General features: G+C 57.7%; 1 long non-coding RNA gene across 1 annotated transcript in view; it reads right to left on the bottom strand.

The window, feature by feature from the left end:
- Positions 1–23,547, bottom strand: part of LOC125335926 — a 41,422-nt gene continuing 17,875 nt past the window's right edge. Inside the window, exon 3 of the long non-coding RNA XR_007207590.1 lies at positions 1–775. This is a non-coding gene — a long non-coding RNA (uncharacterized LOC125335926). The remainder of the gene's footprint in view (positions 776–23,547) is intronic.

Genomic DNA, 23,547 nt, shown 5'->3' with positions numbered 1-23,547 from the left:
TCATGGAGCCAGTGGGGTTTATTAAATGCAATTTAATTGTCTCTGAGGGTGACGCTCCCCCCGTTGTGACATTCCCCTCGCTGGGGTCTGGCTTCCCCCCATTCCTGCTCCTGCTTCCCAGTCCCACCTGGGCTGGGATCCATGTGGGATGTTCCAGGTGTGGCAGAAGGACCCTCCCAGCACAGCTGGCAGACAGTTTGAAACCCCAGCATCACCAGCTCAGCTCCTGCTCTTCCAAAGGCTCCAGCTCCCACCACGGGATCCACCGCAGCTCCAGCGTCCTCAGGAAACACCCAAACCCCCAAAAGCAGCAAAAAAAGAGCGGAGGCGTAAAAAAAAAGACCAAAAAAAATCCACTGGAAACGGGACAAGCGCTTGGTCCTTCCCAGAGAAAAGCACTGAGCTCCTGTTTGAGCCAAGAGCTCCTCAGCATCCATCCATCGCCAGGATCCAAAAGGATAATTCCCAAAGCCCAGCTGAGAGCAGCTCATTAAGTCCTTCCAGTTCCACGCGGGAGGAGCTCAGCTCCTGGAGGAATCCCCTGGGAGGGGGCTGTGGAGCCCCGGCAGTGTCCCGGAGGAGCGGGCACGGAGCTGGTTTTGGTGGTGGGCGCTGAGGGGAGAGCCTCTCACAGCCCTGATGTTCCATCGCTGCCCAGGCCGAGCTGCTGGTCCCCGCTGTCCGTGTGTCCAGCTGCAGTGTCCGTCCTCGGGAGCTGCTCCTGGGTGTCCTGGCTGTCCCCTCTGTCCCTCACCCCGAGCCTTCAGCACGGACCCTGCGAAGAAAAAACACGGCGTGAATGGAAGGGCCGGGCTGGGGTGGAGCAGAGGGTGAGTGATTCTTCCTCGGCACCAAACCCAATGTTTGGAGTGATGTGGGAAAGAGGAGAGGGAGCAGCAGCCCCGAGGCCTCCCCTGAAAGCCCCTTTGGCACCAGAGTTCACCCCACTGCTGAGGATCCCCTTCAGCTCTGGAGGATGGGGCTGGGTAACACCAGGACATGAGCGGAACATCTGGAAGCTCTTAAAGGCTTTCATTTTTTAACACTTTCACAAGAGGCAGGGACAGCGCTCTGCACGCTGGGAGACGCTGCACTCGCTGCAGGCAGAGGATTTGCAGCTGGGGTGCAGCAGCATCCCCTGCCTCTCGGGCATCACAGAGCTCTGCAGGACACCGACCCCAAATTCCCAGGCTCTGGGGACCACGGCACAGAAGGATCCGGGATGAGCAGGAGCTCAAACATCGGTGGTGGCAGTCCAGAGGCACCTCACAAGCATCACTGGGGTTTGCAAGGCTCTAATCCCAAATTCCCAGGTTCTGGGCATCACTGCACAGCGGGATCCGGGACAGGCAGGGAGCTCAAACATTGGTGGTGACACTCCAGAAGCACCCAGCGCCCCCTAAGAAGGTCCAGAGGCACCTCATGAGCGTCACTGGGGTTTGCAGGGCACCGACCCCAAATTCCCAGGCTCTGGGGACCTGCGCACAGCGGGATCCGGGACAGGCAGGGATGGTGGTGACATCGCAGAGGCACCCAGATGAGAACACCCCGGGGGTCCAACCCCACCGCTGGCAGTTCACATCCCCTCAGGGGGCCACGAAGGTCCCCCAAAACGCTCGGGGTGAAGCTGCGAGCGTCCCCAGCCCTGCGCGGGAGCGCCGGGTGCAGCCAGCCCCGGTTTGCTCAGGGCGGGTCCGCTCCGCGCCGCGTTTGAAGGCGCCGCGGCCGGGAGCGATCAGAGGCGCGCGCGGGCGATAGCGCGGCCCCGGGCGCAGGCTCTGATCTGTTATCTGCTATCTGCTATCTGTTATCTCGGGCCGGGCAGTGCCGCGGCGCGGGTTTGAACGCGGGGTGACACCCGCGGATCAAAGGCGCTTCCTGCTGCCCCCAGCCCCGAGGAGCCTTTGGGCAGCGCGGGATGAGGCCGGAGCTCCGCGGGGATGGAGGCACCGGGGGCAGGAGCGATGCGTGCAGCCCCGGGGACTGCTGCGGGATGTCCCCTGCCCGTGCTGGGGCCAGCAGCACGTCCTGAATGGGTGAATCCCGTTCGGTGCCGTGGGGGTGCCCCAGTTTAACCCGCAGGACAGAGCCCCTTGCTTTCTCCCAGAGACATCCCCACGGACACCACCCAGCCCCCAAAAAATCCTAAAAAACCCCACTCCTCCCCCCCCCCCCCACTGCAGCCCCCCAGCGCTGAACCCTCACAGCCAGCCAGATTTCAGGTGCAGTTGATTTTTTTCCCGCTGCCTCCCACACTCCCCATGAGGGATCATCTGCTTCCCTGTGCCCCGGCCCACTCCAGCCCGGAGCAGCACAGCCGGGCCACACACTGCGAGCCACCAGCGTCTGCTGGACAGCAGCCCCGGTGTTTTCGTCCTCTCCACGAGCCCCCACAACATCCCGGGAGAGCAGGGATGGAACAAGGGCTCAGCAGCATCCCGGGAAGAGGAGAGGATCCATCCCGAGCCAACAGAGGAGGAGGAGCTGAGCCTGCAGCAGGAACGAGGATGACCTGCACATTTTGAGGTGGGGATCTGCCTCCTGCCCTCCCCAAACCCGCGTTCTCCAGCAGCAGAGCAAAGCACAGGAATAAAACGGGAATTCTGGCTGCGGAGGGTGGGAGCATCCACAGACAGCGAGAGCACGAACTGTGTGGGCAGCAAAGCCAAACAGGAAAGGATCCAAGGGGCAGGGACGGGATTCTGGCAGCTTCCACCTCCCTGCTGCTCCCTCTCCCGGGTGTCCCTCCCTCAGACCCCTGGCCCTGCTCAGGCATGCCCCAATTCCGCTTTTACTGTCGGAATTCTTCCCATCCAAAGGGCTGGATTTTCAAAAATGCAGCTCGAGAGCCACAGCCCGATGCAGGAACCGGTCCCAGCACAGCTGCCGCAGCACCTCGTGCCCTGGCCTTGGACACTTCCAGGGACGGGGCAGCCACAGCTTCTCTGGGCAGGGTCGGGGGTTCCTGCGAGACCTCAGTGCTGTGCCGGGCTTGGAGCAGCTGCCTCGCTCCAGGAGGATCTAAACTGGCCAGGAAGGATCACCCTGGCTCGGGGCAGCCCCTGCCACAGCCACAGCTGCCCTGAGCCTTCTCCTTCAGCCCCAGCTCAGCCGAGCTCCCAGAGCCCCAGTCCCGAGCGATTATCCCAAAGCCTGCCAAAACCCCAGCCAGCCTCGGCGGGGTGTCACCGCAGCTCCCGGGCCAGAGGAGTGGTTTGTTCCCAGGCCGCCCTTCCTGGGAAGGTGTTAATGAATAACCGTGGCCCAGACAGGCAGCTCCGTGAGTCACCGAGCGGCCCGGCACAGCCGGCTCTGACTCACCGACACCCCGGCCCTGCCACCAAACACCCGGCCCGAGCCCCCCGGGGCACTGGGGATGGCAGTGCTGGGCTCTGGGGGTCAGACGGGATGAGACTCCCCCAAACCCTGGCTCTGTAACCCCAGCACAGCCCGCGGTGGTGGAGAGCTCGCCCTGAGATTGACACCAGGAAAACCTCAGAGGGTTGAGGTGCAGCAGGACCTGCAGGAAGGGCCCCCGGACACCACAGCACCACCCAGAGATCTGGAAGGGGGTGGCTGTGAGGGCCAACACGCCCTGGCTGCATCCCAAGGGATGGTCCAGGGGTGATCCAGGGATGCAGGGGCCACAGGTGGGTCCTGGCAGTGGCTCATTCCCAGAGGGACGCACTCCTAGCGCGGCATCCGCTGCTCCCAAAGCATCACTCCCACCTCCGTCTGCAGCTTCCTCCTCAAATTCCAGCTCTGACCAACCCCCCAAACCCAAGCACAGGTGGAAGCCTAAAAATAGAACTTCTCACCCCCCCCAGCCGCACCCTGAGGACTTTCTCGTTCACGCACTCCAACCTGTTCTGCCTCCCGCTCTTTCGAGCAATTTTCCCCCTCCCTCCCCGCAGGAAAAGGCCACCCTGGTTCTTGAACGCCGTGTGTCACCTGGGGCTGGGCGAGGAATGAGGAAAGTCCCATTCTCCTTCATTTTTGCAGCAGGGTGATCAGCACGGGGTGACACCAGGCTGGGCCAGCCCACAATGCCCCAGGTTTTGGGAAGGCTCTGGCACCCGCTGACAGTTCTGGGTCATTTATCAGAAGTGTCCCCACGGTGACAAAGCCCTGCCAGGCTGAGGGATGGGCCTGAGCCGTGCAGAGACAGTCCCTGAGCAGGAGCTCTGCTTGCTTCCCAGCATTTCTGCTTTTCCTGCTGGAAGTCCGGAGCCCCTCGCTGTGGGCAGGCAGGAGCTGAGCAGCTCCCCTCGGGTTCTGCCAGCAGCAGGAGCTCCTGGTGATCCATGTGATCCGTGTGATCCCTGGATCTTCCAAAGGAGCTGGAGGGCTCTTCCCCCTCCTCACCAACAGGGAGATCTCCATCTGCTGCCTGGAGGCAGAGCAGGGGTGCTCTGAGGCGCCTCCTGCATCCACAGAGGTGAGCAGGGATTGGATCCCCAGGATAAAAGGGATTACAGGGGGCACCCTCCTCATTCCCACACTCTCTCCCATCCCAGTGCAGAATAAACTGCTCACAGGACGGGAAAAGCGCTGCACAGCCTCCATGGTTGTCCCAAAGAGAGGATGGGTTTGGCCGTGCATCCCACAGGATCCTATCCCAGGGATCGGCTCCGCTCCCCACGGCCTGGGGATGTCCCAAATCCTCACATCTGGGTCAAAAAGGTGTTCTCCGGAAAGCTTTGGCTCAGGGAGTGACACCACACAAGGGTGCAAAAGCCACCCTGGAGTCCTGCCCTGTCCCCACCCGCTGCCCTCAGAGATGGGAGGGAGGGAAGCAGGAAAACCCGTCCGGCTGCACTTTTACTCCTGAGCAGATTTCCAGCCCAGGGATTACCAATTTCAGCGGTGTTTCTTCCTGTGCTGACCCTAAGCTGATTAATTCTCCGTGCCCTCCCCTTCTCCCCTCTCTCCCTTCCTTCTTTCCATGGAAAAGGAGGGGATGAAACCCGGTGGAACGTGCCAAGGCAGAGCTGGATGCAGCGCGAGCGGAGCAGAGGGAGATGCTCCCCCAGCCTGATGGGATCCTGCCACCCTATGGAGCTTCAAACCACCACGATCCTTATCTCCTTATCCCAAAGGATCTGATATCCCTGAGGGAAGGGAGAAATTCCCTGTCCCCGATCCCAGTGGGTCATGGTGAGGCCCAGCAGCACCAGCATCGCTCTCCCAGAGAAATGGAAACTGTTGGTCCCGGAGACGCTGGTGGGACTCATCCAAGAGCAGCCAAACCTGCCCTGGCACGATCCAGCCGTGCTTCCCGAGGGCTGGAATCTCCTTTTCCAAGAGCCATCGCTCCCCGTGAGGCCCGGGACGCTCCGGGGTTTGCTCCTGAAGGGAGGAATTGCGGAGACTCAGGATTGGGGGATGCAAGAACCGCAACCCTTGGGGAGCCTCCGGGGCACCTCCATCCCAATTCCCAGAGAATTCCCAAAACACAGAGCCAAGCCAGGTGTGCCAGAGCACCTCTCCCACCCCGACACGGCAGGAAAGCCGGGAACACACCCTTCCCTATAAAAAGAGAATGATACAGCGGGAAATCAGCCCAGCAAAACCCTGCTGAATGCCCCCACGGACCTCAGCCTGATCCAGAGGCAAAATTCCCTCTCAGCTGGGGTCAGGATTAGGGGATGGGGAAGGGTGGGAGAATTCAGCGACTCACCCGGAATTTGGTGTTTGGAGGGGAGTGGGTTTGGGGCTCTTTGTCCCTTTTGGGTGCCTGAAGCTGGAGAGTGACACCAAAAACCCTTCAGGGGCATCGAGCAGGGCAGGGTTTGGGGCCCAGCCTCGCTGTGAGGCCGAAATGTGGGGGAGTTAAAATGATTCCTTTTGAATAACTCCCCTTTGAGTGGAGCAGCAAACCGGGATAAAACACGGATAAAATATGCATAAAACAAGGATAAAACACAGATAAAACATGGAGAAAACACGGATAGAATATGGCTAAAACAAAGATAAAATATGGATAAAACATGCATGAAACACAGATAAAACACAGATAAAACATGGGTAAAACATGGATAAAACATGGGTAAAACATGGATAAAACATGGATAAATTATGGATAAAACACAGATAAAACAGGGATAAAACACAGATAAAATATGGATAAAACATGGATAAAACACAGATAAAACATGGATAAAACAGATAAAATGGATAAACACGGATAAAACGGATAAAACAGATAAAATATGGATAAAACATGCATGAAACAGATAAAACACAGATAAAACATGGATAAAACACGGATAAAATATGGATAAAACACAGATAAAATATGGATAAAACACAGATAAAGCATGGGTAAAAAATGGATAAAACATGGATAAAACACATGTAAAATATGGATAAAACACGGATAAAACATGGATAAAACACGGATAAAACACAGATAAAATATGGATAAAACACGGATAAAATATGGATAAAACATGGATAAAACCAGATAAAACACATAAAACATGGATAAAACACAGGTAAAATATGGATAAAACACGGATAAAACACAGATAAAATATGGATAAAACACAGATAAAGCATGGGTAAAAAATGAATAAAACATGGATAAAACCCAGGTAAAATATGGATAAAACCCAGATAAAGCACATAAAACATGGATAAAACACAGATAAAACATGGGTAAAAAATAAATAAAACATGGATAAAACCCAGGTAAAACACATAAAACATGGATAAAACACGGATAAAACATGGATAAAACATGAATAAAACATGGATAAAACAATCCAGTCTTGCAGCGTCCAAGCCAAGGACACGCGGCCGAAGGAATTAAACACCCCTCAAACACACAACCCAAACCCACCCTCATCGGAAAGGAATTGGGGAAAAGCCTTCATCCCACCTGGATCCCCATTCCAAGCTCTCCTCACTCCCTCCTGAGCTCAGCCTAAAGCCCCCAGTGACCACGGGCGTGGATTCCCCACCTCTCACCCTGCAGGGAGCCGAGGGAAAAGCGCAAGAAAAAGGGCTTTGTTTCCGTTCACATTTGTCCGAAGTGGGTTACAGCAAGTTCTCCAAAAATAATTTTCATGGATTGCAGGGAAAAAAGGAGGTTTTGTTCCACACCCACTCGCACTGATCCCTCTGGAAGTGAAATTCATCCGTGCGTGGCCGTGTTTGGGCTGGCAGGGCGTGGGGACACCGCGTGCGATCCCCCACGGCTCATCCCAACATCCATTGGGATCAGACAGCGTGGGATTCCCGGGATCAGAATTCATCCCTGGGATGGGGAAGGGTCACAGGGTGGGTTTGGTGACCCCCAAAAGTCCCACAGGGCCGTTCCCAGCGGGAGGGGAAGCCATGCAGTGACCCCACGGGGCTTAGGTGGGATACTAGGAAAAACTTCCCTGGGAAGGTGGAACAGAATTCCCAGAGCAGCTGTGGCTGCCCCTGGATCCCTGGAAATGTCCCAGCCCAGCGTTTCCTAGAATTTATCGGGAATTTTTTGGAGCTGTTGCTGGCTGAGAAACGCCAACGGGTTGAAACCTAAACTGGACGCAGGAATATAAAAATGTAGGTCAGGAAAAAAAGCCCCCGAGTGAAAAGCTCCTTGTTCCTCCCTGCGCCGCCTCCCGGGCGCTGCCGTCCCGGGGGGAAAAGCTTGGGAAGGGCTCACAGGGATGAGCACCTGGAAAAGGGCTCAGACCTCGGGGCTTTTACGGGACAGAGCAGCCATTCCTGCAGTGCCGCGGCCGGAGGGCACGCTCAGCCACGGGCACACACTGGCCTTGTGGCATTTCCAAGGATTTCCCGGTTATTCCAGGGATTCCGCGGTTCACTGTAAGGCACAGGCTGTGCAGAGCCGTTAACGCCTGCTCCCATCATCCTGGCTCCCGTCATCCTGGGATCGCTCCCACCCATCCCGGCGTTTCCGACGTGCCCTGGGGCACAGCAAGGAGGGGAAAACCGAAAGGCAGCGATTTCCCCACACAGTCCCGATTTCCCCACACAATCCCGATTTCCCCACACAATCCCGATTCCCCCACACAATCCCGATTCCCCCACACAGTCCCGATTCCCCCACACAATCCCGGAATGATTCCGGTTGGAAAAGACCTCGGAGTTCCTCCAGTCCAACCATGAACCCAACACTGCTGAGGCCACCACAAAGCCCTGTCCCCAAGCAGGGCAGTGTTCCCACCCCTCCAGCAGCATCCCGAGGTTTGATCCCAAAATTCCAGCGAGTTTCAGGTCCCGTTAAAGAGCCCCCAAACGCCCCAGGGCCAAAGAGGTTTGCTCAGGACAGGGATGCAGCCAGTGTGACCCAAACCCGACAGCAAACTGCAGATCTTTGGGATAAATCCCAATCCCTTCGGCACAACCTTCACAAGCAGCTGCTTCTCCTCATTGACATCCATGTCAGATCCACCCGGAGATGGATTTTGGGAGAAAATCCCACCTTCCTGAAGAACTGGGCACTCCCAGCGCTCTCCCCTGCCGGGCTGGGGAACAGCTGATCCCTTTTCAACACTTCCACATATCCCAGCTGTAATTTACGGAGCTCATTTCCCCGGCACCCGGAGCTCAGCACCCGCCTGCGCTGGGAGTTTTGTTTGCTTTAATTGAGGGGAGAAAAAAGAAAACCTGGAAAGAGGCAAAACACCTCTCCCAAGCCCCAGGTTTAATTTTTCAGCTGCCTTGATTTATTGATTGGCCCATTCCCTTTTAATGGGCTCTCCCTGCCGGAGCCTGGGGGTTTCCTGTGGGGTTTGAGGGGTCCTGCCATGTCCAGAGACTTCATTCCCAACAGCTTCCCTTGGATTTGAGGAGAAGGAAGGTTGGGTGCACCGTCCATTCCTCCATCCCCATCCCTGCTTCTCCCCCTTCCCAACACCTCCCAGCTCTCTGCTCCCAGTTCCCAGCATTCCCACAACCAAAGCCAGTCTACAGCAAAGCAAGATTCCAAGGGAGATATTTTCACGGGATAACAAAAGGAGTGCGGGCACAAAAGCTGATTTTTCCAAGCTACACCCACTTCCCTGCTCCCTCCTTCCTCCTGGCTGTGCTGTTTTCTGACTGAAACCATAAAACTTCAGTGGGAAGTGGGATTTGGGATTTGGGAGGGGAATCCCGAGGGCTGAACAGCTCCTTCCTTAGGGCAGGTGAGCGGGAGACCCGGCCAGCGCTGGAGCCCAGCAGTGCCCAGCCTTCCTCCCTCCCAGCTCCTCCTCCTCCCCCAGCTCCCTCCGGTGCCTTGGGCAGGATCCAGGCCCAGAGCCTGCAGGGAGAACTCCCAGCGGATGAGATCTGCATCTCCTTTAATTAAATTATTCCTCTGGGGTTAAACGAGAGGCTCTGCCCAGCCCAGGCTGCGGCAGTGCAGCACCGAGCCCGGAGCCCGCTGGGTTTTCCCTCCCCAGCTGGACTCGGGAGCTGGAGGAGAGGCTGGCTCCACATCCAGGAGGTGCTCAGAGGAGCTGGAGACCTCTGGATATGGACAGAGAGGATGGGTGAAAACACAGGGTGGAGATCCATGTGCAGCCCAGCTGATCCAGTGCATCCCCAGCACGGGGATGCTGAGGGAAGGAGCCGTGTGGGGAACAGCCCCTGTGGTTTCCCAGCTTTGTGGGCTCCTCCAGGCTGTCCCCAATCCCAAACTGGGATCATCTGGGAGAGAAATCCCGACCCCACTGCAGGTTAAAAGCAGCAGAAATAAGGGGAAAATGGGCCATGTGCCAGCTCCAGCCATTCCAGCCCAAAGCATTCCAGTGAAACCATCCCGCTGAAGGTGGGGATGTCAAACCTGCCCTGGCAGAGGAGGGGGGGCTCTCCCAGCTCCCCCTGGCCCAGTTCCACCAGTTCAGCCTGGCTGAAACCACCGGGAGCCGCGTTTGCCGTGGGTTTGGCCTCTCACAATCAGGGGTTTTGAAATCCTCTCTATCGCGGAGGAACCTCGGCCCTGGCTGAGCCCCAGCTCCCAGCCCCTGGATAAACACGGCCTACCTGGCCTGGGACGTGCCAGAGGCTCGGAGGCACGATCCTTTTGGATAAACATCGCTGCAAAGGCAGCCCTGAGCGCCGCGGGAACACTCGGAGAACGCTCCGTGCGTGGGGTGAAGTGTTTGGGAACACCGGAGCACCGCGGGATGCTCTCCCTCCCTCCTGCCTGCCCCGGGCTCGGGATTTAAAGGGGATTTGAGGGCCAAGCTCAGCACAAGGCTCAGGAGGAGGAGAAGGAGGATGGTCTGAGCCTCCTGGGGGTCCAGGACAGGCAGGTGGAGACGTCCCCATGTCCCTCAGACCTCTGGGGGAGGCACAAACGAAGCTGGGCAGGCGGGAGAGCCAGGGCTGGGATGCAGGGGGGGATCCAGCCCTTGGAATGGGCACAAAAAGAGCTGCAGGAAAAGCCTCGAGGTGGGGGAAGTTCAGGATTGGGGTCTCACACACTGACCCTGCACCAGGGGCTGGGAATGGATTCAAACTGACAGAGCAGGGTTAGGTGGGATATTAGGAAAAACTTCCCTGGGAAGGTGGAACAGAATTCCCAGAGCAGCTGTGGCTGCCCCTGGATCCCTGGAAATGTCCCAGGCCAGGCTGGACATTGGGGCTTGGAGCAGCCTGGGACAGGGGGAGGCATCCCTGCCCATGGTGGCACTGGATGGGCTTTAAGGTCCCTCCCAACCCAAACCATTCCACGACTCCACGATCAGCACTTCCAGGATGAACTATCCTGGCTGGAGCATCCCTGCTGCCCACGGGAACACTCCACGGTGCAGAAGGAGCACAGAAAGGATTCCTGCCCAAACTTCCCGAGCAGGTGCCGCAATCCAGGCTGTGCCAACCTTTCCCAAGGGATTTCCCAGCCCCGTTTTCCCCCTCCTTTCTCCCTCTCCCTGCCCTTGCCCTCCAGCCCTCGGTGTCCCAGCTTCCAGAGGGTTAACAGGTGTGTTCTCCCGCAGGGCTGGGCTCTGTTCCCTCCCTCCTGCCCCTCCATTCCCGGCATGGACTTGGAGACCGGAGGCTCTCCAGATTTAATCTCCAAGACAAACACCCTGGAGCCGGAGCCGGCTCCGTGCGCGCTCAGCCCACGGGCACCGAGGAGCAGGGCCAGGCTCAGGGCTCTGCCCGCCCCTCCTGGGGTCCCTCCTTGCCTCCGTGCCAGGGAGGTGCCCCAGCTTTGCAGCAGGGCTGGCTTGGAGCTGGGAGGGAAGAAATTCCCACCCTGAGAGCCTCTGGGTGGGTTTTTATGGAATGGGAGCAGCTGGAGCTTCCACGGGGGCTGATGGATGCGGGAAAGGGTGGAAGATGAATATTGAAACACCAAATGTGACCCTGAGTGTGGCTCAAGGTGCTGATCCAGTGAAGAACCAGGCGGTTTGTCCCCAAAAGTCACCATTTTATGGCCTTTCCTCCTGAGATCTCAGGAAAACTCTGGAGGAGGAGGTTTGGGAGCTGCTGGAGGACACCTGACACAAGCCAGGGGTCTGTGCATCCTTCAAGGTCATTGTCGTGACAAAGGTTTAACTCTCACATCAGGTCAGAGCCCAGCATTCCAGAGAGATCCAGGTAACACCTGGATGCTCCCGTTGGGAAGAGGAAGGAAAAGGTCTCCAGGCCATTTGGAGGCTCCCATGAAACACCTCCACATTTCAGTGGGAAGTTGGGAGATTGGGTTCATTCTCCACGGGGAATGGGAGAGCAGAGGCAGCCAGCAGGAGCTGGGCTCAGCCCTGGAGCTGTGGGCAACTCCAAAATCCACCTTCCATCCTTAAAACCTGCAGAAGGACCCTGGTGGGTGGGAATTGGGTCCAGTCTGGACATTGAACTTATTTCACCCTGAGAGATGCATTTTCCTGGGATGTTGTGGGATTTCCAGGAGAGAAGAACTCTCCCAAGCAAACTGAGAACTGAATTAGCTCCGAATGGAGCTCGGATCAGCTGGATCTGGGATCACCTGGGATCTGCCCGCTCCCCAGCTCTAAAATCGCTCTCTGAGGATGGTGGCTGCATTGGCCACCCCACACCGATGTTTCCATGAAAAAACCTCTTCCCTAAAACCTGGGGGAGCAATAAAAGTATAAATAGAGCTGCAGGCACCACCAAACGGGGCTTTTGAAGTGGAGCTATTTTTTCCCTGCGCTCTGCAGGGTGGGATTTAAGGACGAAGGGAGGAGGAGGAGGATGAATCTGAGCTGCTCTGTCCAAACACCCCACAGAGCTTTGGTGGTCCCCCAGACCCCCAAATTAATCACCTGGCCCCATCTTTCATGTGCCACCCATGGGAATACATCCAGCACTTCTCCCCAGCTGCAGCCACTGGCTCCCAGCACTCCAAAATCCCAGCCCGGCTCCCTCCACCCAGATATTTCTCAATATTTGCCTTTGAGATATCTTTTGATATCTAAAGGTGGCCACAGCCCTGTCCCTGAGCTCGCTGGTGGTCCCAAAATGAGCAGCCAGAGGATCTCAGCTCGACCGCGGCCAGGTCCTTGTGGGCAGCCGCAAACCCTTCAAAGGAGCCCGGGAACAGGGAGGCTCCAGTTCCCTGCGGCCCCTCCGGCCACCGAACCCCTCCAGGCCACCCCACCCAGGGGACACTGCTCAAAGTGAGCTCAGTGTGCCCAAAACCCCGGCCAGGCAGGGGCTGGGCAGGCGGCAGAGGGGGGAAGGAGGGAAAGCCGCAGGTCCTGTGCGGCATCCCAGGCACGAGGTCAGCGCGCTCCCTGTGCTCCGGCCAAGGGAAGAGGGTTTTTCCTGGATGGGGCCATTCCCTGCACACATTCCCGCTCCAGGCCAGGAGAGGGACAAAGGGGGCACTGTCCCTTCACTGCCACCTCGCCAGGAAAGGGGGGACAGCCCAAACCGCTCTGTCACCCCGCCAGGTGTGCCCTGGGGACAGGGGGGGACCCCTGCTCATGGACCAAACACCTCCTGTGGGTTTTCCCCTCCTCTCTGGGATTGAGCTGCCCCCAGGCTCCGGGAGGGATGGGATGGGCTGGGGGAAATGAAGGAATTGTGTCTCCTGCAGCCACAGCAGTGACAAGGAACTGCCACTGATGGGCTGGGATGTCCCGGGATCAGCCCAGCCAGGGGGTCCCACCAGGCAGGAGGAGGGAGAGCACCTGGGAACTGCCCAGGGATGGAAAAACCCCTCAGGGTTTTACTGTCCCCGTTAATCCGTGATGGAAAAGCCCTCAGCAGACCCTTCCCTCTCACCCACGGGTTTGTTTCATTCCCAAATATTCACTCCAGCGTTTTTGTCCTTTGCACCTTCCTCCACCACCACCACAGAATTCCCAGGTTTTCATCTGCACAAGGATAAAACTCCACCTCCATTCACTGCTTTGCATCACTGTCCGTGTCACACAAACGGGGAAACCGAGGCACGGAGAAGGGAGCAAATCCAGAGGATTTCCCTAAATCCAGAAAGGCCACGGAGGCCATCGCTCACCCCTCACCCTCATCCCAAGGGAGGGATCTGTTGGAATGTTGGATCAGTTCTTCCCCGATTCCCACAGGCAGAGCTCTCCTGAAGCTTCACCTCATCCCCCGCACGACAGCAATAATAATTAACCTATTAATTAATTGGCTGTTGCAGTGATTCCCTGCTCCTGCTGCTCCCTCAGCCCTTTTTCTCCAGCCAGTTCTCCCCTTTATTTTTGTTCCAGGCAGGAATATCGCCCCTGACACAAACCCCTGGCCAGGAGCAGGAGCGGGATCGGGATGGTTATCCCGGATTCCCCGTGGGAGCAGCCAAGGAACAACACCCCCTCTCCCAAACTGCACCGGGAGCCAGGAAATTTTGGATTCCAAGATAACAACAGCCCCAAGCTGCTTTTTCCATTTGGAGTCTCAGGAGCCGCTGATCCGGGCAGGAAGTTTGGGAGGACAGAGGGGACAACTCTGCGGTGTTGGAACATCTGCTCTGCAACACCCAGGAGCCCCTCCTGGCCAAAAGCCTCGGGGCTGGAGCACGAGGGGTCTGAAGGATGCTGCAGCTGCTGGGAGGAGGCTGGCTGAGCTCCTGGCATCCCACAGCATCCCGGGAATCTCAGGAAATCGGCACACGGAGCCCGGGATGCCGTCCCAGCGCCATTACCTGAGGGCCGGGTGGCTTTCCCTGCCTGTTTACAGCCAGAGCCGTGGCAGGCGACAGCCCCGTCCTGTTTGCTGGGAAGCAGCAGGGAGAGCCCCACTCCTGCCTGGGAATTCCCCAGCTCCGGGCTCTGGAGCTGGCTGGCAGCAGGAAAACACGGATCAGTCCATGCAGGAACACCCATCCCTGTGTCCAGAGGGCCTCATCAAGGCAAAGCCCCCTCACCATCCCTGCTGGAGCCCCTCCTGTGCCCGCAGCTGCTGATTCCAACAGGATTTGCCACCCTCAGGCACTGGAATACCTCATCCCCACGGGAAATGCAGGGAAAGCTCCCTGTCACAAGGCAGAAATCACCTGGAGGTGTCACTGTCCCCTGTCCCTCAGGCTGAGGGGCTTCAGTCCTGCTCCAGGGACAGAGCGGGGCTGAATGTGCAGATCCAGGCCCCTTCCCTCCTCACCTCGCACGGATTTTAACACTTCCTGCCAAGGAATCGTGCAGAGGTTGGATTCCTGGCAGGAACCTCCTGTGTGCTCCCTGAGGAACTCGGGAAAACCCTCGGGAGCACAGGGACACTTCCCTGTGCCCACAGGGATCCACGCAAGGAATGTCGAGCACGGGAGCAACACCCCGGGGGGAGGCAGAACAAATCCTCCCATCCACGGGATTCCCAATTCCTGCACTTTGCTTTCCAATGAATTTGGTCCTGGCCCCACACGGGCAGGGCCGAGCCAGAGCCAGAGCATCACCTGGCAGGGATGAAATCCATCCCATGCCTCGGCAGGGTGGATAATCCAAGAAAAAAACCCTCGGAAAGGGGTGCAGGCATGGACACAACATTCCCTCACTGCAGGGCAGCCCCGGCTCACAGGGATTCAGGAACCATGGGAATGAGGAGAAAGGTTCTGGGGTGAGGCCGACTCGGTTTGCACGAGCACAGCTGATTTTCCTGGGAAAACAGCCTGAAAGCCACTGGAGAAGCTGTGCAGGGATAGGAGAGCGGAGGTTTGGAGACCCGCTGGGGCTGGGGGTGGGAATGAGCTGCAGGGGATGCCCGGGAGCCGTTCTGGAGCTGAGCTGGGATCGGCTGCTGCCCAGGGCTCATCCCGCATCCCGCAGCCATTCCAGCAGCGCTCTCCCAGCCCCGGGCCACGCCGAGATTCCCAGAGCCATCGGAAGGGCACAGAACGATCCCAGATTCCCAGAGCCATCGGAAGGGCACAAAACGATCCCGTCCTCATGTCAGGCTCTTGGCAAGCGCCCTCCCCCCGACAGACGCATCCTGTTCGTATCCGGCTTGGGAATTCCAGGAACATCTGCAGCTTCCCTCTCCGCAGCTGCGTGTCCGTACCTGCAGCGCCCCGCGGAGCCCTCCCACATCCCACATATCCCACATCCCACACCCAGCGCGGCTGGAGAAGGCAGCGATCCCTCCCCAGCACCGCTGCGACTCCCGCAGGAGCCGAAATGTTCTGTCCCCAACAAGTCCCGGCGGGGAAACAAATAAATTGGGAATGTCAAAAGCGCTGTTCCATAAAACACCTGGAGAGGCGGGAGAGGAGCAGCACAGGTGGATGTGTGTGTGTGGCACATTCCCAGCTCCTGAGGGAAATCCTGTCCTCTCCAGGAGGAGAATTAGGAAAAGCAGGAGCAGCACCGTGATCCCGACAAGGAGCAGGCAGGGAGGATGCGGCTGGGAATGCAGTGCAGGGGATACGGCTCGGAGCAGAGCAGGGATTTAGGAAAGGGAGCCTGTAAAACACCGCTGATCCCACCCTGAGTGCTCAGCAGCTACAGCAGGAGGGCCCTGCAAGCCCTGCCGGCATTCCAGGAGAAATCTGGGAAGTGGCAGCTCCTGCTGTCCTATCCTGGTGCTATCCCTAGGCAGGAAAAGCTCCCTCAGGAGTGGGACAAGCCCATCCTATTCCAGCCCTGCCATGGGCAGGGACACCTTCCACTATCCCAGGCTGCTCCAAGCCCCGTCCAGCCTGGCCTGGGACATTCCAGGGACAGCACAGCCACAATTTCTATGATCCCACAACCATTGGCAGGGATGAGCTGCAGCGCTGAGGAGCATCGGGGCTGCCCCAGGCATCATCCCCATCCCCACCCCGATCCCATGGACACGGAGCAGTGCCAGGGCTGGGCATGGAGAGCTGGATTTGGCTCCCAAGGGGGAAAGGAAGGTTTGGCACCTGACCTCTCACTGCTGAACTCATTTGGCTGCTGCAGGGAAATCGGTGGGAATGGGGAGATAAGGGGGAGCTGATGGGATGCACATCCCGGTTCCCAGCTCCCCCCAGGCACCTCTGTGGCTCAGGGGGGCAACTCCTGTTCCTGCACCTCGGGAATGAGCTGAGAGAGGGGGACAAAAGGGACGCTTTGTGGAGAGGCTGAATTAATCCAGCTCCGTGCAGAAGGAAATTGGTTCCCTCTGCCAGAAGGAAAACAAAATGGAGCAGGCAGGGAAAGGAGCGGCTCTGCTCCGCTCGGAATTCCAGGGGCAAATCCCCCCCGGTGCTGCTGCAACCAGCGCTGCCCCGAGCGCCACGCCAAGGGCACCGTGTCCTGCCCACAGCCCTTCCAATTAGGATGCCAGGAGACAGGGAATGAAAGGGAAGAGAAACTCGGCTTAATTGAGAGGCTGCAGCCAGGCCCTGCTCGCCCGAGATTATCCAGAGGAATGCGAGGCTCCTTTACAGCGGATTCAGCCGCTCGAAACGCAGACGAATAGAGCAGACTCCAGGCGGGACAGGAGAAGGAAAATAAGGACTCATATGACCTGGCTTTAGGCTTGGGATGAGATCTGGTGACTGCCCCAGGAGCGCAGAGCGCTTGCACGCTCCCGCCCCGCTCGGTGTCCTCCTCCAAAAGCATCAATCCCAAGCACGCACCCCGCTCCTCCCGGTCCCCAGGGAACGCCATCCACGCTCCCCCTGCTCCTGCAGCAGCAGCCACCCTGCAGGGACCTCCTGGCCACCCAGGAGAGGGCCGTGTCCTCTGTGCCTGCGCCAGGAGCTCGGGCAGTGCCTGGCTGGGAGGGGCAGCGCTCCCTGCCAGCCCCAGCAGCAAAGGGACACGATCCCAAACTTATCCCACTGCGAAGGGAAGGCAAAAAGCATCTCCCAGCCGGTTTTATTATCCAGTGGGAAAGCTGAGAGCCCTGAGCCGTCCCAGACCTGCCCGTGGGGCTGCAGGAGGCACTCCCTGACTCCTGTATCCATCGAATCTCTGCTGGTTCATTCCCATGGGGGAAAATCCATCCTTGCCATGGACAGGGTATTTCAGAAGAGGCCACTGGGACCTCACAAACCTCCTGCTCCTCCTCCAGCGCCAAGGACAGCATCCATCAGTATCTACAACCCCTCCTCAGGTTTCAAGTCCACCAGATTTTATCCTTCAGGAAAAAATCCCAACCTTCAGAGAGCCAGAGGGAGCAGCACACCATAAACCAGCAGCACCAAAATCTTGCAAAACTGCATTTTATGGAATCACAGAATGGTTTGGGATGGAATGGACCTTAAAATTAATCCAGTGCCACCCCCTGCCATGGGCAGGGACACCTTCCACTATCCCAGGCTGCTCCAAGCTCTGACCAACCTGACCTTGGACACTTCCAGGGATGGGGCAGCCACAACCTGTCCTGCATGGAGGATTAAACCCGGCTTAAGCTCCTGGTCAAGGGCAAGGCCAGGCCCCAGGAATGAGCAGGACCTCAAGGCGGACACACCTGGGGCCACCACAGCCTCATGGCTCCCATCCCACAGGGCTGTCCCTGCTCCCCCCAGGCCCAGCAGGGATCAGCACACGGATAAAGAGTCTCAGAACCTCACCCACCTCACAGCCCCTTCCCAAAGCTCCCCCACAGGGAGCTGCTGGGCAGGGCCCTCGAGGTGCTCACAACAAACCTGGGGGCTCCAGGATTCCCCCGGATCCAAGGAAAAGAAGGAAAAGGTTAAACAAGCAGAGAAAGCAACGGCGGCTCCATCCAAGAGCAACAGCGTTTGGCAACTTGGTTTGGAAAAATTCATAATTCTGCAAAATTTCAACAGCGGGGAAGTGGATGGGGAGAGGGGGGAAAGGCAGCTTGGAAATTCAGAAACCCCTTCAAATTCTCCCCCCAACCCAACCCCAAGCAAGGCTGGGAAATAAGGAGCAACACAACACGTTGTTGATGACTTTTCCATTAAATCCACGCTCCAAACCTGCTCTTTGTATCCCAACCTTTACTTGCAGCTCAGCAGGCCCCACTCCTTCCCCCCCCCCTTTCCCTCCTTTTTAATAATAATAATAATAAAAAAAACCAAGCTGTATGACTTTAATTAAATGCACTTATTAAAGGGTGAGCTGTGTGCAGAGCTGGGGTTGTGCTACAGGCACATTTTCCAGGGAGCTGCCCAGCGTCTGCATCCGCCCGCCCCGGGCCCTTTTTAATGCCCAAATAAATCCCCACCTGAGGTGCTGACAGCTTTTTATGCACTGAGGCAGCCAAGAAAGTAAACACAGGGGCAGAGTTTTAACCTCTTGCAGGCACAGAAACTCCCCCCAGCCGGGTCGGGCTCAGGTGGGAAGGACCAGCAGCAAAAGCGTCCCCCCAGTGTCCTCCCCGTGTCCCCCCAGTGTCCTCCCCGTGTCCCCCCAGTGTCCTCCCCGTGTCCTCCCAGTGTCCTCCCAGTGTCCCCAGGGCTCAGCTGGGCCATTCCAGCCTCTCCCAGCTCAGGGAGCAATCGAAAGGAGCAGTAAATAATTATAAAGAAATGTTAATGAAGTCACAGGGCCATGAGGATGCTCCAAGGGGATGGAGCAGCTCTGGAGACTGGGAGAATTCACCTGGAGATGGGAGAGCTCCAGGGAGACTTCAGAGCCCCTTCCAGAGCCTGAAGGGAGCTTATAAAAAACAGGGAAAGCAGAGCCATGGAGCAGCTGGAGAGCCAGGGCTGTGCCAGAGCCCAGGGAACAACCCCAATCCCTGTCCCCAGGGCCAGCAAGGCTGACAGGACACAGGGAACGGCTTTCCACTGCCAGAGAGCAGGGAGAGCTGGGAAGCTGGCGAAGAATTCCTGGCTATGAGGGTGGGGAGGCACTGGAATAGAATTCCCAGAGCAGCTGTGGCTGCCCCTGGATCCCTGGCAGTGCCCAAGGCCAGGCTGGATGGAGCGTGGAGCAGCCTGGGATGGTGGGAGGTGTCCATGGCACGGGATGGATCCATGGACCGGATGGGATTTAAGGTCCTTTCCAAGCCAAAGCATTCCACAACTCCGTGATAACAGGAAAGCGCTGCCTGTCCCAGCAACACCAGAGAGGTGTCAAGTGATGGAAAACATCCTTTCCCTGTGGGAGCCTCCCAGCAGTGCCCTGAGGGTTGCAGTTCCTGGGATGCCATGCTGGGCACGACTCCACAACATCTCCACATTATGCAGGATTTGCATCCCTGTTCCCAAAGCCAAGCCCGGGGTTTGCGTTTTCCATTGCCGGTGGGGGAGCAAAGATGGAGCAGATAATGGACAGACTCCAAAGGAATCCAGGGAGGGAGAAAAGAAAAGGAACCAAACCTACGAAGATGCTGCTTTTTTCCTGGGCAGCCCGTGGCATCCCCCTTTTCCAGAGCTGGAGCAGGAGTTCCACCAGAGCTGCCACACTTGGAAACTGCAACTTGGAATTCCACGGCACCAAACATTGCCCGATTCCCAAAGCTCCCAGCGCAATTAACAGCCACTAATTAACTCCGTGTGCTCAGGCCCTGCCAAAGCCAAGCTGGGCTCCTCAGAGCTCGGCTGCCAAAAGCAGCAGCACATCCCAAATCCAGGGGATGCAGGAAGCTCCTCCTGGGGATCCAAGGATGCTGCAGCCACCTCCTTCTCCAAGGAGACTCCAGGACCGAGAGCAGCATCCCAATCTCCCGGATGAGGAATTCTCTGCCAAAATAAGGGATTCCCACAAAGCTGCTGGTCAGCGCTGGGATGGGCCAGCTGAGCACCGCGTCCCCTCCTGCTGCAGACCCCAATTCCTGGGAGCTGGGCAGAGGCTGCAGCACGGCCAGGGAGCCTCAGCCTCTGCTCCAAAGGCTCAGGAAAAGCTGGGATCCTTCGGGATGTCCTGTAGAGCACCGAGACTCAGACAAACCCCGTGAGTCCCTTCCAAGCCGGGATATTCTGGGATCCTCTGGCCCCTCCGGTCCCAGCCACGAGCGGCAAACAGCGGCATTCCCAATCCCGCCCGGAACAACGCTTTGCACGGCTTCTTTTGATAATTTTTGGGGGAATTTGCAGCCACCCAGCCCAGCCCAGCCTCCAGTGGGTCACTGGGGCAGCGCGTGGGTCACTGGGGCAGCACGTGGGGGGCCGGGCTCCAGCAGGAACATCCCTCTTGTCTGGAAAAATTACAGCCTCGGCCGCTGCTCCCACATCTGACAAGACGCCGCATGCTCTGCTAATCCTCGCCGGAGATTAACTTCTGATTTAGGATTCCTGCCTCTCCATGTGGCAATTAGCACAGGGTGCTGCTGCTGGGGTTTCATTCCCTTCTTTAAGCTCTTGGCAAGGAGGGAACTTTCCTCGAGCTGGCTGAGCAGGGCTGGCTCCAAGTGGATCTCGTCTCACTTCCCCTCCCTAAGCCGAGAGCCCCGGAGCCTCCCACACCAGGGGATGTCCCTTGTCCCATCCATCAGCCCGCCCTGATGGCACCTAGGCAGCCAGAGGTGCTGCCCACTTCTGGGGAGAGGAAAGGAGAAGATTTGGAATGGATTTGCTGCCAACGGATCCTCACCAAAACCTGCTCCTCCTCCTCTGCCTCAGGATCCCCCAAAGTGCCACATTTCACCCCAAAATGGCTGCAGGAACCCTAAAGATCCAACGGGGGATCGAACAGAGATGTGAAAAGCATCAGCTGCTCCAAGGAATCCCAAAAGCCCAAGGAATTCAGTTTCAAAACAGGAAAAATCAAACCTAAACCAAGATTTAGATAGGAAATAATGCCAAATACACGAGGACACGAGTTTTTATGGAAGCCGCAGCCTGGTCCCGTGCAGATCCCAATCCCACACTCCAGGGCAGCTGTTCCCACTCCACAGGCACAGAGAGCACTCCAGCAGCTTGTGGGAAACTCAGGAAAGGATTCCCTGAACAGAGCAAAGACAACTCCTACTGTACACTGAGAAAAAGGGAAAAAGGGGGAAAAAAGGGGGGAAAAAAGTATCGAGTGCCTGGAGCTGTCAGAAAGATTTCTGCAGCTCTGGCGAGACAGACACAACTAATTTAGCACAGCCTGGATGAGGAATATTAAGGAATATTAAGCTGTCAGTCCGGATGATAGGAATTTAATCACCGGGAGCAGATCAAAGCTCGGCAGCACCATCGGTGGTGGGCCGGACCCAGGGGGATCAGAGAGCCGGGATGTGCAGGGACAAGGGGCAGGAAAAGCCTGTCCGGCAGGAACAGCCCCGCCTGGGATGTCACTGCCACAGGGATCGTGTCCTGAGGGCTGGCCTGATCGCTGCGGGCTGGCCCCGAGGGTGGGAATGCCCTGGAGAGGGAGGATGAGCCATCGGCATTCCCATGGGGGAGGCACAGAAATCCCTCCCTGTGAGGGAGGCGAGGCCCTGGCACAGCTGGGGCTGCCCCATCCCTGGACGTGTCCCAGGCCAGGCGGGATTGGGATGATCCCAAGCTCCTCCATCCCTCCTGTGCTCAGCCTCTCCCTCGCATGCCAGGGCGGCAGCTTCCCTGCCACCACAGTGCCAAGGATGACCCTTGGTGCCACCTCCCTTGCTGGCAGAGGGGGAATGGCAGCTGGGGAGGGAGAATTCCCAACTGGACCCAGCTGGGAGGAAACTCCCGTTGCTGTGGGGATTTAGCCAGCATTTCCCTGGGATGTTTCAGCCTTCGGCTGCTCCTGTCACTTTTCCTGGGGTTTGCTCAACAGGAGCTGGGAAACAGAATTCCCATGGGATCCGCCCACATCTGGGCCCTGGGAAAACGCAGCCCTCGCTCCTGGGGGCACAAACCCCTCTGGCACTGGGTGGGCACTGGACCAGCCCAATCCCTCCTGCTGCAGACCCCAGTTCCTGGGAGCTGGGCAGAGGCTGCAGCACGGCCAGGGAGCCTCGGCCTCTGCTCCAAAGGCTCAGGAAAAGCTGGGATCCTTCGGGATGTCCTGTAGAGCACCAAGACTTGGACAAACCCCGTGAGTCCCTTCCAAGCCGGGATATTCTGGGATCCTCTGGCCCCGCCAGTCCCAGCCACGAGCGGCAAACAGCGGCATTCCCAATCCCGCCCGGAACAACGCTTTGCACGGCTTCTTTTGATAATTTTTGGGGGAATTTGCAGCAGCCCAGCCTCCAGCAGCTCCAGAGGCCAGCAGAGCCCCCGGCGCGCTTCCCAATTAATCAGCGCAGCCCTCCCCGATTAGGGAGCGCGGTTACATAAACCTAATTAGCAGGGCTGCGCTTCCAGCACGGCCAGCGGCTCTGCTAATCCGGGATTTGTTCCCCGGGAGCTGATGGAAGCTGGCAGTGCCAGCTCACGTGGCCCAGGGCACGGTGGCCCCGGAGCTCTGTGCCCCCAGGAATGAGCCAGGAGAGGTGAGCCGGGCTGGGGTTTAATCCTCTCAAACAGCCCCAGACAGGATCGGCTGCTGCAAAAAACCCTGGAAAAAACACCCTAAGATTTGGGGAGAAAGGTCAGGATTAGGCTGGAGCAAAGCTGGATCCTTCAGTGCTGACCCAGCTCCACCAGCAGCTTTTTGGGATGGGGGAGAGGTCACAGCCACCCTGCCAGACCCCAAAACGTGCAGCAGCTCTGCTGCATCCCCAGAAGTCCTTCCCAAGGACTCTGGAGCTCGTGCTGTGGGAAAGGGAAGCTCCTGTGCTGCCAACTTCAGCGGTAGCAGCTCTGAGCGAAGCTAATCCCAATCAGGGATCTCCCGGCTAACCCCACACCAGCTGCAGGATTCCCCAGGCGCTGGAGGATGGCACCGGCTCGCGGTAATTGGATCACTCCTCCAGCTTCGAAAACCAGGATTACATAAAGGGAAAATAAATCCCGAGACCTGACCACAGAGAAAATCCAGATTCTATTCCTTTTCCTCTCCTTCCTGGCATTCCAGACTTCAGGGCTGTGTTATCAAAATTGACTTTATCAACTGAAGAGCTGCAAAGTTGCCAAATAAAAAAGGAAAATGGGAGTGCAGAGCACTGAGCTGACACCAAAATCTCCAATTTTAAGCAAAACCACCACCCTAAATCCAGGTCTGGCGTGGGAGAAGCGCCAGCTCTGGCTCCTCTCACCAAGCCCATCCAGAGGGAGCAGAGCAGGGCCTGGCTGGGATGGATTTCTCGGGATTTTCCTGTTCACACTCCCGTCTTGAGCCAAGGGGAGCAGTTCATTCCCTGGATTGTGGGAGGTGAGGCCAGGACAGCTGCAGCATCCAGAGCTCTGGCAGCAGCCTTCCCTCTGCGGCAATTTGAATTTATAAC

The sequence above is a fragment of the Corvus hawaiiensis genome, chromosome 19, assembly GCF_020740725.1.
Source record: "Corvus hawaiiensis isolate bCorHaw1 chromosome 19, bCorHaw1.pri.cur, whole genome shotgun sequence".
Lineage (NCBI taxonomy): Eukaryota > Metazoa > Chordata > Aves > Passeriformes > Corvidae > Corvus > Corvus hawaiiensis.
This window is presented reverse-complemented; position numbering and strand designations above follow the sequence as displayed.